A 14,001-nucleotide genomic window follows, 5' to 3' on the forward strand; every position below is an offset into this window, starting at 1 on the left:
CAAAACGGCATATTTAACATACTAATTGAGGCTATGAAGGTTATGATCACCACGTAAACCAACCAACCAAGATAATGTTTGAAGATCGATCCACTCCTTCCTTTTTTAATTTTTTTTGCAGCAACTCGTCCTTTCGGATCCTATCCACTACAAATGGTGTCATAGCGGGTTTTTGGGCCATTTTCTCAAGAAGTATGGAGTTGCCCATAAAAAATTTTACTATCGTAATGAGGGCAGCAAATACAAGTTATTACTGCAGATATGGCTCATCTTCGAACTTAAACTAAGATTGGGCAAATTATTAGGAAATCCAAATTTTGGACCAAATCAGTCAATCCGTTCAAGAGTTATACCTGGCTGCCTGTCAGACAGACGGACGAACATTGCCGAATCGACTCCAAATTACATATTTAAAAAAAACTGTTCCTTTTTGTAAAATTGTAAGATTGCCTTTCATTATGAACTACGTATAAAATACCCTACAAAGCTCCTGGTAAAAAAGTCAATTACATTGTTATATTGAAACACCTTATAAATTACATGTAACATCCACTAAGTCCTTTGCTCGTTTAGTTATTATAGTCCTTTGTGTACTCCTCCATTGTAATCTCAAAACAATAAAGAAGTCCTTTATTTGCCGTACACTTATTAAAATTAAGACAGAAAATTAAAACTGTTGAAGTTTTTGTTGTTCATGTTTTAACAAAAGCAATATACAATGGGACACAAAACCCCCTCCCAAACCCACTCCACCGATAAAATTTGTCACAAATCTTACAAGAAATTTTGAAGCAACTCCTACTCTACTCCACACTAATCACACGCGATATGATTTATTACAATAACACCTTTTATTGTTTGGCAGTTTTCATTCAAAATTCTTCCTTTGTATCCTTTGAGTTTTCTTCCAGAATTGCTTGCATTCAGGTATTTAATGCTAAACAAAGAATAAATAAATCATAAGATTCGGTGTTGCTCATTTCATTTGACACAAAAATATTCGCAGTATAGTCTTGTAGTGCTGCGGTGTGCCTGAGGGCTTGGGGTTGTTAGGGGTGTTACATTTATTAAGTGTTATTTTAACGCAATTTACGCTGGTAATAAAGAAACTTAAGTTATTGTGAAACTCCCCATTGTATGGGAAAATTACAAAAATCTTTTGTTTGAAATTATTTGAAATGAACACAAAAAGGAAGGACGGCTTTTGGTAGTTAGCACTAACGAAATGTGCGCAGTGTTTCATAGCCACATTTTCGTTGTTACGTTATGTAATGTTATTTTACATATTTGATTTGGTTTTGTAAGGGAAAACAAAATGAAACGGAAATGTTTTTCGTGCAAAGAAAATATTATCACCCAGTAATGGAAGGGATCGTTATTTTTGGCCATGCTTGTTTTTAGATTTTATGGCGGCTATTGTAACACACAAAATCAACAATGGAACTACACTGACCCTTCAAGTGTAAATAATTAATTTGTAAAGAATAAAGACAAATTAGAGAGGTCTATAGTCGGACGGGGCCGACCATGTGATGCCCTACACCACTTGCCCTGGCCATTAGTTTTCCACGATTATTTTTTTTTTTATTATTGCGACACGTTATATGTTATTGTGAAATCTGTATTAAAACAAACCAAAACCATTTACATATAGCTTTAGGTGATTTTACACGAATTGAACAAAGAACAACTAAGAAAGTATCAGTCAGTTGTGCTGACGGAGATATATCCGCAGCCTTTGACCAAAAACATAAGCAAACACCATACTCGTAATTATATCTTATATAAAATATATTGATTTTGTATTCCAAGTTTGTTTCAAAATTCGTGGAATCACTAGGGCGCAATACCAAATCACTGACACATACCAACAATTTTTAATGAACAAACTTCTGATTCAAACTCCTGCCGAAAAAATTCAAACCGATCCAAAATGAGCCATTTTTATATGAAGTTCAACGAAAAAGTAATCCTTCACTGATGATATCCCTTCAATGTTCAAACATTTAAATCACCATTACAAATGAAAAAGCAGTATTTCTCCTATTTCGTCACACAGTGCATGCCCATTCTCATGCAACAACCTTAAGGAGTTTTCTTGCTTTTTAATTAAAGAACTTTCTTTTTTACGAGAAGTTTTGATTTAATGACCAAAGTATAAAAATAATAACATGTTTTTTTTGTGACCCATAAAATGTTCTTGATAAAACTAATCAGTAAAACGGCACCACCATTGCTATTGAGATTTGTATTTCATTGAAAAAATAAAGTATAGCATTATTCTAAGCACTTTGCTTAAAGTGCTTGCATAAATTAGATTCTTTCAACAAAATTATAACGATGTGATAAATGTGAATTGCAGGCTTAGAAATACGAATTACATTCTTAGGTTATTTAGCAAGGGAAACTGGCGTTAAGTTCAGCCGCCTAACCTTTTATACCCTCCCCCATAAATTATATTTAAAGTAGATTTCAGCCATTTCCGTTGGGTAGTATGGCTAATACTTTAAAAATATCAAAATTCAGGCAGTAGCAGGAATATCAAAACCTGGACCTGCACCGACAACTCGGTACATTAGTTTTTTTATAGCTGCAAAATTTCAAACTTTAGCCCCTTATAATGTGCCTAAAACCTTCAAAATTTAGAAAATTGAGAGGCATCGTTTTTTGGTGATATAGCAAAACGAGGACCTTCACATATCATTCGCATCAGCAATTCTTCAATACCAAATTTAAGCCATTTCGGTTGAATAATATGGCTAAAATCATCAAAATACCGAAAGTCGCGAGGTATCGTTCTATGGGGGGTTATATCAAAACGTGGGAATAGTTTAATCCCCAAACGAAGACTTAATGCCAACTTCAACTACATACTTCGGTGGGATACTGTGGCTCATCTAAAAGGTGTCGAGAAGCATTTCTGGCTACGTCGCTGCTGCTAAAACCTTAATGCGTTACCGTTTTATGAGGGCTATATAAAGCGTAAACTTGCGCCGACAAATTGTAGACCTTCGAACACTTACTTACTTAGCTGGCGCATTACAGAATATTTGATCCATAAGCCGAACTAAGAAAAATTCTCTCTGTTTGTTGCTTCGCTTTTTGGAATACCGCGTCTTTCCATCTCTTTTTCCACTTGTTCGCTCCATCGAAGCCTTGGCTTGCCAGTTCTACGTGTACCGCCATGTTGCCCGTATATAAACGCCTTTTTAGAGGCTTCATCATTGCTCAATCTTATGATATGGCCTATCCTATTATCTCCTTACGTTTACCTATACTGATGTCGTTGTATAGCAGATACAGCTCGTGGTGAATACGACGCAGATTGGCCCGTAGATTTTTCGAAGAATTTTTTTCTCAGACACTCCAAGCACTGCCTTATCTGCATGTGCAAATATCCAGTAGTGGAATTCTGTAACTCATTTTTTGAGTTACGGACAAAAATCGTATTATTGGGACAATACACTGACTGTATCTATGTCATGTACGGTGCCCTAAATTAACTTCAAATAAAAACCGCTTACACCTGAGAAGTTTTTTTGCGGAATTAGAAACATCAATGTTCATAGATAAGAAAAATCCGAAAACAAGAAAAAATCGCTGGAGGGATTTTTAAATAAATCGGGTCAAAGTTCACATTTTAAGTTTTATTTTAGGTTTTCAGGATTTTGCTTGGAAACAGATCAAAAAAACGTTATAGCGCTGAAAATCCTTCCCAAAAAATAAACCTAAAAATGTGAATTTTGACCTTCATTTATTTAAAAATTCCTCCAGAGACTTTTTTGTTTTTAATTTTTCTCATCTATGAACATTGTAGTTTCAGAATCCACAAAAATTTCCCAGGTGTAAGTAGCTTTCATTTAAATTTAGTTAAGGCGCACCGTGTGTAAGAAATAACTTTGTGGATTCAGGCACCGTATCACACCAAACTTAAAAAATAATATATTCATATTCGCTCAATGTTATGGGAACCACAGCTTATCTCCAAACCCGAACGGCGTGTCCTTAGACACGATTTGTAGAAAAGTTTTCTGAAATACTCAGAAAATGACGCCAACATTAAGGCAGGGTATTTTGCCACTATTGAATTTGATGTTGCCTGGCTGGGGAATCGTTTTAAAAAAAGGTGGCAATTCTACCCATACTGCAATGTATGAATAACAAGTGAGCCAAGGCTATAGTCGGGACGGGGTCGATTATATGATACCCTACACCACAAACCCTGTGTATAAGCTTTTGGCTGATAAAATTCAAAATATTAAAATTGGGATAGCTTAGCGCCTTTACTCACAATGTCTTCATTAATACAGGTCAATTTGGTTGAAAAGCATTCAAGTGCATCGTCAGTACAACTCAAAAAAAAAAAAAAAAATGGAAAAGTGGGATGTACGTCAACCATCAATAAGCTTCCTTCTCTGTGCGACCCCCATCAACCCCCAAAATTTCGTGAGGATCCGATCAAAATTCCGACCTGTAGTGTGATTGCACAAAAAATGGAAAAAGGGATGCATTACCGACTATTGCGATATCTCTGTTGTTTGACCACTATGAACACTTACTTTACATCATTGTAAAGGTGATATTTTCTACTTTCCTTGCCAGGTTTTGCTTTCGATAAACCTCTTTCAAAGCAGAGATATTCGATTTGAAATACAACGTTGGACTTTTCTCCAAATAAGTTTTTTCACATTCCGACCCCTGAATAATATCCGATCATTACCAAAATCAATAGGTTTCTTTCTATGTGGGACCCCTATTAACATTCAAAATTTCGTGACGATCCAATGACTGACTACTTTCATAGTCAGAATTTGCTTTTGGAAGCTCCCCATCCAAAGCTGAGATATTCGTCATTATAATTCAAATCACAATAAGAAAAGTTGGGTTGTATTAGCGACTATTGCGATATCTTCGTTGTTTGACCACAACCTACGACAACCTATACATCGTTGTAAAGGTGATATTTTCAACTTTCATTATCAGGTTTTGCTTTTGATATACCCTTATAGATGCGGAGATATCCGTTTTGAAATAAAACGTTGAATTTTTCTCCAAATAAGTATTTTGCCCATTCCGACCCCTGAATATTATCCGACCATCACCAAAATCAATAGGCTTTTCCAAACCTCTACCCTTATCGACACCCAAAATTTGGTGACGATCTGATTAAAATTGCGACCTGTATCGTGATTACAAAGTTTAGATGGACAGACGGCAGACGGACGGACGGATACACATAGCCAGATCGACTCAGCTCATCGAGACATTCATTTCCACGACCATTATTTCCATGCGTTACAAACTTGTTGGCCAAAACCATCTTATAATACGCTCCCCACATAGTGGTGTAGGGTATAAAAATGTAGCTGGTCAACAGAAAGTTTGTAACTAAAAATGTTCTATTTTTTAGTAGAGACAAAGACGGTTGATACATAAGTAGTAACTCTGAAGACATGACAAGTGAAATACCGGTATTGTTTGAAAAAAAGAGTAGACAAAGTAATGACAGATTTGTACAGTGGATAGGGTTAATCATTTTCGTAAAAAAAAACTATTTTTTTTAGTTATGACTTTTTGGTGAACAGGTGCCATATGTATAAAAATCCAATAGGACAAATCATACGCTTGGGCTCCACGCAATTTCCAATAATACTTACTTACTTAGTTGGCCCATTACAGAACATTTGTTCCATAGACCGAACTAAGAAAAGATCTCCATTCCTCTCTGTTTTTCGCTTGACTTTTTGGAATACCGCGCTTTTCCATTTCTTCATCCACTTGTTTGCTCCATCGAAGCTTAGGCCTGCCGATTCTGCGTGCACCGCCATGTGGCATGTATTCATGCGCCTTTTTAGCGGGTTCATCATCGCTCATACTCATGATATGGCCTAGCCAACGCAATCGTTGCATCTCGATACGTTTAAAAATATTCATGTCTTTGTATAGCTGATAGAGCTCGTGGTTCATACGACGTCGATATTCACCGTCAACGCAAATCGGCCCGTAGATCTTTCGAAGAATTTTCCTCTTAAACACACCAATCACTGCCTTATCTGCTTGCGCAAGTACCCATGCTTCGGAGCCATACATTAGCACGGGTAGTATCAGCGTTTTGTATAGTGTTATTTTTGTTTGACGAGATGTTTTTAAATTTCTTAATGTTTTTTAATGTTTTTTTAAATTTCTTACTTAGACCATAGTAGCATCTGCTGGCCAATACAATTCTTCTTCTTATTTCACAACTGATGTTGTTTGTTGTGTTTATGGCAGTGCCGAGGTAGACGAAGTCTTTAACTACCTCAAAATTGTAGGTACCAACTTCCACGGTTGGTCCGAGCTCTATGGACGCTTTGCGCGTCGACACCATCAATTTGGTCTTTTCGCCGTTTACCGCCAGACCCACTTTCGCAGATTCTGCTTCGACCTTTCTAAAGGTATCATTTACTTCCTTTACTGATCGTCCCATGATGTCTATGTCATCAGCATAGGCAAGTAACATGTGGCTATTGGTGTAAATTGTGCCATTTCTTTTGGCATTTGCATCTCGTATTACCTTTTCCAGCAAAATGTTGAATAGGTCACACGAAAGGCTGTCTCCTTGTCTGAAACCTCTTTTGGTACAAAATTCTTCGGAGAGGTTCTTTCCAATTTTAACTGAGGACCTAGTATCAGTTAAAGTCATCTTACAAAGCCGGATGAGCTTTGCGGGGATACCAAATTCAGACATTGCGTGGAATACCTTTGATCGGAGGGGACTGTCGAATGCCGCTTTATAATCGACAAAAAGGTGATATGTGTCGATCTGCATGTCTTGGGTCTTCTCTAGGATTTGCCGCAGGGTAAATATCTGGTCAATGGTGGACTTGCCAGGTCTAAAGCCACATTGGTATGGTCCAATTATTTCGTTGACCATTGGCTTTAGTCGTTCGCACAATATCCCTGACACTATCTTGTAGGCAATAGGGAGAAGACTTATGCCCCTATAGTTTGAGCATACAGTCTTATCTCCTTTCTTGTGGACGGGACATAGGATGCTCTGGTTCCAATCGTCGGGTACGCGTTCTTCCTGCCAGATGGTGCTAACTAGCTGATGCATACACCTTATCAGCGCGTCGCCTCCGGTTTTAAACAGCTCGGCTGGTAAGCCATCGGTTCCTGCTGCTTTATTATTCTTCAGCCGGTTGATTGCTGTTTTTACCTCATCTTGGCCGGGCGGTATACATTCTACACCATCTTCTGGGATTGGATCTGTGGTATCATCGTCTTCGCTACTATTGGATACCAGCAGATTGGAGAAATGTTCCTTCCATATCCTGAGCACGCTATCTGTATCTGTTACCAGATTACCTTGCTGGTCTCTACAGGAGGATGTGCCTGTACCAAAGCCATCTGTTTGATGTTTCACTCTTTGGTAGAATTTTCGGACTTCATTCTGGCTGCTGTACATCTCAATTTTTTCACACTCCTGCTTTTCCATTTCTCTCTTTTTCTTGTGGAAAAGACGTTTCTCTTCTCTCCTTTTCTCCCGATATCTCTCTCGCGCGCTACGCGTTGCTACTGATTGCAAAGTAGCTCTATATGCCGCATTTTTCTCTTCGGTAGCAGCGCGACACTCCTAGTCATACCATGAATTCCTTTGTGGAGGTCTCTGGAATCCAAGTATGGATTTTGCGGCTGTTTGCATGGAGTGGGCAATATGTTGCCATTGTGTTGTTATGTTATCGGGAGAAGGAGTGCTCGCGTTAAGCAATTGGGCTAGTTGAGTGGAATATGCTGTGGCTATCTGTTGTGTATACAGCCTATCGATGTCCAACTTCCGCGTTGCGTCTGTTCGTGCTTTATTTGCAACGTTTAGACGGGTACGTACCTTTGCTGCAACAAGGTAGTGGTCCGAATCAATGTTTGCGCCTCGGAACGATCGTACATCCAACATGCTGGATGAATGTCTTCCATCTATTACAACATGATCAATTTGATTACTTGTTCTTTGATCTGGAGACAGCCAGGTGCCCTTATGAATATCGAGATGATTAAATCTGGTACTGCTAACTACCATGTTTTTTGCAGCTGCAAAGTCTATCAGTCTCATACCATTGTCAGATGTTTCACTGTGGAGACTGAATTTCCCGACTGTTGGGCCAAAGATATTCTCCTTTCCAATTTTGGCATTAAAATCGCCTAGAATGATTTTAATGTCATGGGCAGGGCAACGGTCATATGTTTCTTCTAAGCGCTCGTAAAATATATCTTTGGTCTGTTCGTCCTTTTCTTCAGTGGGAGCATGAGCACAAATAAAGCTGATGTTGAAGAATTTAGCTTTTATTCGAATTGCAGCAAGTCTTTCATTCACTGGGGTGAAGCTGGATACCAGATGTTTTAGTCTCCGACTAACTACGAATCCGCAACCAAACTCATGCTTTACGTCATGGCAGCTATAATATAGTGCGTCACCTTTAGGTGTTGTTGTGACGCCTTTCCCAGTTCATCGTATTTCCTGTATGGCAGTAATATCGGCCTTGTATTTTTCAAGTACGTCTGCCAATGCGAAGACTGCACCTTCTCTATAAAGAGTGCGAACATTCCAGGTGCAGATTCGCAGATCATTGTCCTTAAAACGTTTGCGGGGTTCGTCAACTTTAGAGGGGTTTGCTCTTCTTTTCTTTCGTTTTTTCATAGTAGGGTGTTTTTTCTAGGGGAGGGTTACTAACCCGACGCCCAAACCCAAGTTTTTAACGTTCTTATGGGTGAACGCGCGGCACATGTTAGCTCACTACCTTTAACGGGTGTTAAAGGCAGTTCCCCATGTGACACCACGGGGAGGTCAGTGTCCACTTGAGATGAAAGAGGGACCAAGATAAATCCTGGGCTTTGCAATGTTAAAGCCGGTCAAGACCGTTGCTTGCTATCATTCATCCCCTACATCACCCATTTCCAATAATGCACAAACTGAAATTCCCAGAGACAATTATTGTCATGATAGGGACAATTTATACCATGGGAGGAAAATGTGATTCTCTAGAGAAACTCGATTTTATATTAGGCAGTAGCCCCGTTATTTACCAAACTCATTATTGAAATTTGTATCAGGGGAAAGGTCAGTCGTTCTTTTTTCATATGTAGGCTACTTTTGGCTGTATATGCCGTCCAGGAATTAAAAAAATTGACCAAATATAAAATGTTTATATTTTTCATACAAAAGTAATGGTCCATTCACCCGCTAAATAATATTAAATCTTCATCAAAATTGTAGGCATCTTCTTCGACCTAAAGTCTTACCTCGTGCAAAATTTCGTAACAATAGAGTTATAATTGCGACCTCTAGCGTGTTTATTATTACACTACAAAGCAATAATTGGATATTTAAAGCTGTAACTCTGTTGTCTGATCATGTACATCAACACCCGGAATATGTCTTCCAAGGATAAAGATATAAGCTGTATATTAAACATTTTCACAAAAAAGTTGTGGTCCATTTAACCCTCTAAATAATATCTGATCACTATCTCAAATCGCAGGCTTCCTTTTCGTCATATATCTTTACCTTATTTCAAATTTCGAAGCGATCGGGCGATTATTGCGGCCTACAGAGCAGCTTCAAAATTGGATAAAAATTATGTTTTTGGTCCATTTTACCCGCTAAATATTTCATGATCATCATGAATAACAATAGGTGTCTATTCTGGTCTGAACCCGATCTCCATGCAAAATTTCGTGACGATCGGTCCATAATTGCGGCCTGGAGTTGGATTACCATTTATAATGGACAGACGGACGGACACACATCTCAAAATCGCTTTATCTCGCCGAGATATGAAGATTGGTATACCACATTAGGGGTATCCAACGAAATTTCGCGGTGTTGCATGAATTTTTACCAAAACGAACTTATAATACCCTTTCCAAATAGTGGTGTAGGGTATAAAAATATATAGTTATCGATATCATCATTAATTTGTCATCACTGTTAATTTGGAAATAAAAATGACGGAAATGTCTATGCTCTTGTTGACACTTTCCACAAGTATTTCACAGATATATAAAGGAGAAAACACACTGTAAATACAATTGCTTTATTTAAAAAATACACAAAAATACGGTTTACTTTTCCAAAAAAATTTCTACGTGTGACAACGGACTTACTTTTTCGCAACCGCAAAACCGAAAAGCCGCGTAATTTCTATTAATTTTAAGTTAGGTTTTTTTATTCTTATAATATCGATAGAAAAAAACTATTTATCGATATTGAATTTTAAAAAAATAATATTATCGATAGTGCCATCGATTTTTTTCCAGCTCTATTGTGCACCGCTGTGAAACTGTAGACTACATGTTTTAACATCCGATTAACTGCATATCCTCTGCCAAAGTTGTGCTTCATATTGTCAGATTTAAGTCAATGTAGTTGAATTTCTGTTAATTTCATAATTTGAATTGTAATTAAAATTTTTATTACGCCTTTAGTTTATTTGTATCAGTTTACTGCAATCACGAAATTATCGCTTAGTCTTAATTTACACTGTTTACTTAGCAATTGTTTTTGTTAAATTCTTTCTCTCCCATTTATTTTGACTATTTAGTTATGCTTCCACATTGTGACGTCATTACTACCTCTGTCCTTTTGTTGTTGTGTGTGTATTTGCGAATCGACTAGTATGTTATTGTGAAGCATTCCGCATAAAGGATTCTAGAACAGTCTTCGCATCAGCGAGCGAGTATAAATATGGAAGAGTATCATGTGGGTGAGTGAGAAGTGATTCAGGCAACGAATTAATACCGTCAGAGTAATGTAAGAGTGCCCAGAATAGGGTACTGTGTGCTTACTAGAGTTAAGCTGTGTGTTTAGTAGAGAAATAACGTCTTGCGTGAATAACGTCAATAAACCATTGTAGAATCATAATCTAAACGTACCCTCGTTTCGTTTCGAACACATTGTATCAGGGAAAAAAAATGACAGTGCATCACATCTAGGTGTTATTGTGACGCCTTTCCCAATACATTGTATTTCCTTTGTGGCAGTAATATCGGCCTTGAATGCACCTTATCTGTAAAGTGTCCGAAAATTAGCCTTAAAAAGTTTGCGGGTGTCGTCAACAGGTGTGGGATTTGTTTAACTTTTTCCATTGTTTTTTTTATGGTAGTAGGCTTTTCATTCTCTCTCTCTCTCTCTCTTTCGTTCTCATCCGAGCCTGGGACCGGTAATGGCGGAGTTAATTTTCGAACAGAATTAGCTGTAATTGAATATTCAATGTTGCGAGGAGTCAGAAAACTTTTCTACGAAAAATGTTCGGCATAGGTCCATATTTTGGTGTAAAACATACATTAAGAATTGTAGCTACATTTCCCGAACAAAATAGCTGTTATTGACATTTAAGGTTTGTAGCGTTAAGAAAAACTTTTCTACAAAAAATTTTGGACATTAGTCTAAATTTTTTATATAACACCCAAATATTACAGTTTCTCCCGATTCTAAGTACTTTTTAAGGTTTTAGCCATTATTTAAAACTCAATTTGCAAAAAACAATTGTTGTAATTTGCTGTTACGTATTCACTGTGAACAACACAGAGCTGTGGAACTTAACGAACCATACCAATGCAGATTAAACGTAGGAAATGGAAATGAATTGAATCTCCAAGGATCACGAAATCGAGGTCGACCAAGAAACACCTGGCGGCGAACAATAGCCCATGAACTAAGACAAAATAACTTTACATGGTTATAAATGCTTTGTGGAAGCCCTATACTCCCAAGAGGAGTAACAGGAAAATGAAATATTCGAGGTTATCAAATTTCAATTGGGACAATTGTAAATTTAGGTCCACAGTTTGGAAGTTACAACAATACTTCAAAATGTGATGTCTTTTAATAGGTTTTGCAATGATTTCACGATTCTCCACGAATTGTAACCATCGATGTCTCATTGGTATTAAAACTTATTTAAGAGAAAGTGGTATTCTTCACTTATCAAATTCTACATCTCCTATTAAAAAGCCTTGACGTAGCGGACAGGCTTATCACTTCCATAATCGAAAATAAACCACGGTGCTCTTTTGATTCAAATTTAAATGGAAGGTGCTTACACCTGGGAAGTTTTTGCGGATTCTGAAACTACAATGTCTATAGATGAGAAAAATCTAAAAACAAAAAAAATCGCCGGAGCGCTTTTTAAATAAATCGCGATTCAAGTTGACATTTTTAGCCTAAACTTTTGCGATTTTGCTTGGAAACCGCGAGTCCTATCAAAATGGGAATAAAGAAAATGTTGTAGCTATCAAAATTCTCTACAAGATTGACCCTAATGGTATTTTCGTAGGTTTTACAACTTATGAGATATAGAAGTTGAAATTGGGACAATTCAAATTCAATTCAATTCTGTATCGTCTCCTTATAAAACAATGTCATGACTGCAATTTCCCAACTTAAACTTATATATCTAAAAAAATGGAACAGCCTAGGAAAAATTACATAAGCCAGTCTTGTAGAGAATTTTCACAGCTATAAGATTTTCTCAGGTCCCATATCGATAAGACTTGCCGTATTCAAGCAAAATCGCGAAACCCTAACAAAAAAAAAAAAACCTAAAAATGTAAACTGAGCTTCTTTATCTAAAAAATGGTGCAGCTTGAGAACAAATGATAAACGCCAATCCTGTAGAGAATTGTCACAGCTACAACATTTTCTTTAGCTCCATTTCGATTGGACTTGCGGTTTCCAAGCAAAATCGTGAAAACCTAAAAAACACATAAAAATGTGAATTTTGACCGCGATTTATTTAAAAATCCCTACTTGTTTTTGGATTTTTCTCATCTATGAACATTGCTATTTCAGAATTCACAAAAACTTCTCCTGTGTAAGCGGTTTTCATTAAAAGTTAGTTAAGGCGCACCCTTCATGACATTTTTTTATAAGAAGGCGATACAATCAGTGCATTGTCCCAATTTGAACTTCAATATCTCAAAAATGGTAAAACCTACGAAAATACCGTAAAAGTCAATCTTGTATAGAATTTTCATAGCTACAACATTTTCTTCGATAGGACGTGCGCTTTCTTGAATCGCGATTTATTTAAAAAGCGCTCCGGCGATATTTTTTTGTTTTTTGATTTTTCTCATCTATGAACATTGTTCGAAGTTCGACTGGTCAACGTTCTTAATTGATTTTAATTTACTTATAGTTTACTAATATATTTTAAAGGAATTTAATCTCATTTTTACTTGCCCTTCCTTAATTCTTCCTAGCACATTACATAAAAAGGACATTGTTTAAGTAAATGAAATTAGTGACTGCGGAAGCGGAAAATCTTATTAATTTATAAAACTCAATTACTTTTGACAGCCTTTTAAATAACTGCACATTTCAATAAACTTTATTTAATCTCCTCATTCTCACTCTCTCGCTCTTTTCAAACGCCTTAAAAATGGCATTATTAATGATTGATTTAAATAGATTTAAATTTTAGTTGTGAAGAAATTCCTAAATAAATGCCTTCAATTTGGTTAACACACACTGGCTGGGGACTGGGGAGAATTTCCTTTGTGTTTTCCTTTAAACTAACCGGAAAAAAGCACACTCGCACATACACAAAGACTTGTGGCAATATTCCCAACCAAAATATTCCACCCTACACTTTGGATATTTTTGGATCCGTTTAAAAATTTAAATGAAAATGGTGGCAATCGGGAAAGCGAGGGCAAGAAACATGGAAGAAACACAAAAACTAAGTGAAAGAAAAACAAGGAATAGAAAAAAAAAAATCATTCATATTTCACTTTCATATCATTGGAAAACGACAATGACACACACACCCAAACGTAGACACATACATACACACGAAGACAACGTTGAAGCATAAAAATCGAAATGGAAAAATACAGATTGGCATTCAATTGAAACACAAATGGAAACAAACAAAGGAAAGAAAAGAATTATAAAACAAAATTAAAAAAAATATTGCCATAAATTCAATGACCATTCATTTGCATTGCTACGCCATGAAAGGTATT

This window comes from Musca autumnalis, unplaced genomic scaffold (assembly GCF_047663935.1).
Source record: "Musca autumnalis isolate F117 unplaced genomic scaffold, ASM4766393v1 scaffold_4, whole genome shotgun sequence".
NCBI lineage: Eukaryota > Metazoa > Arthropoda > Insecta > Diptera > Muscidae > Musca > Musca autumnalis.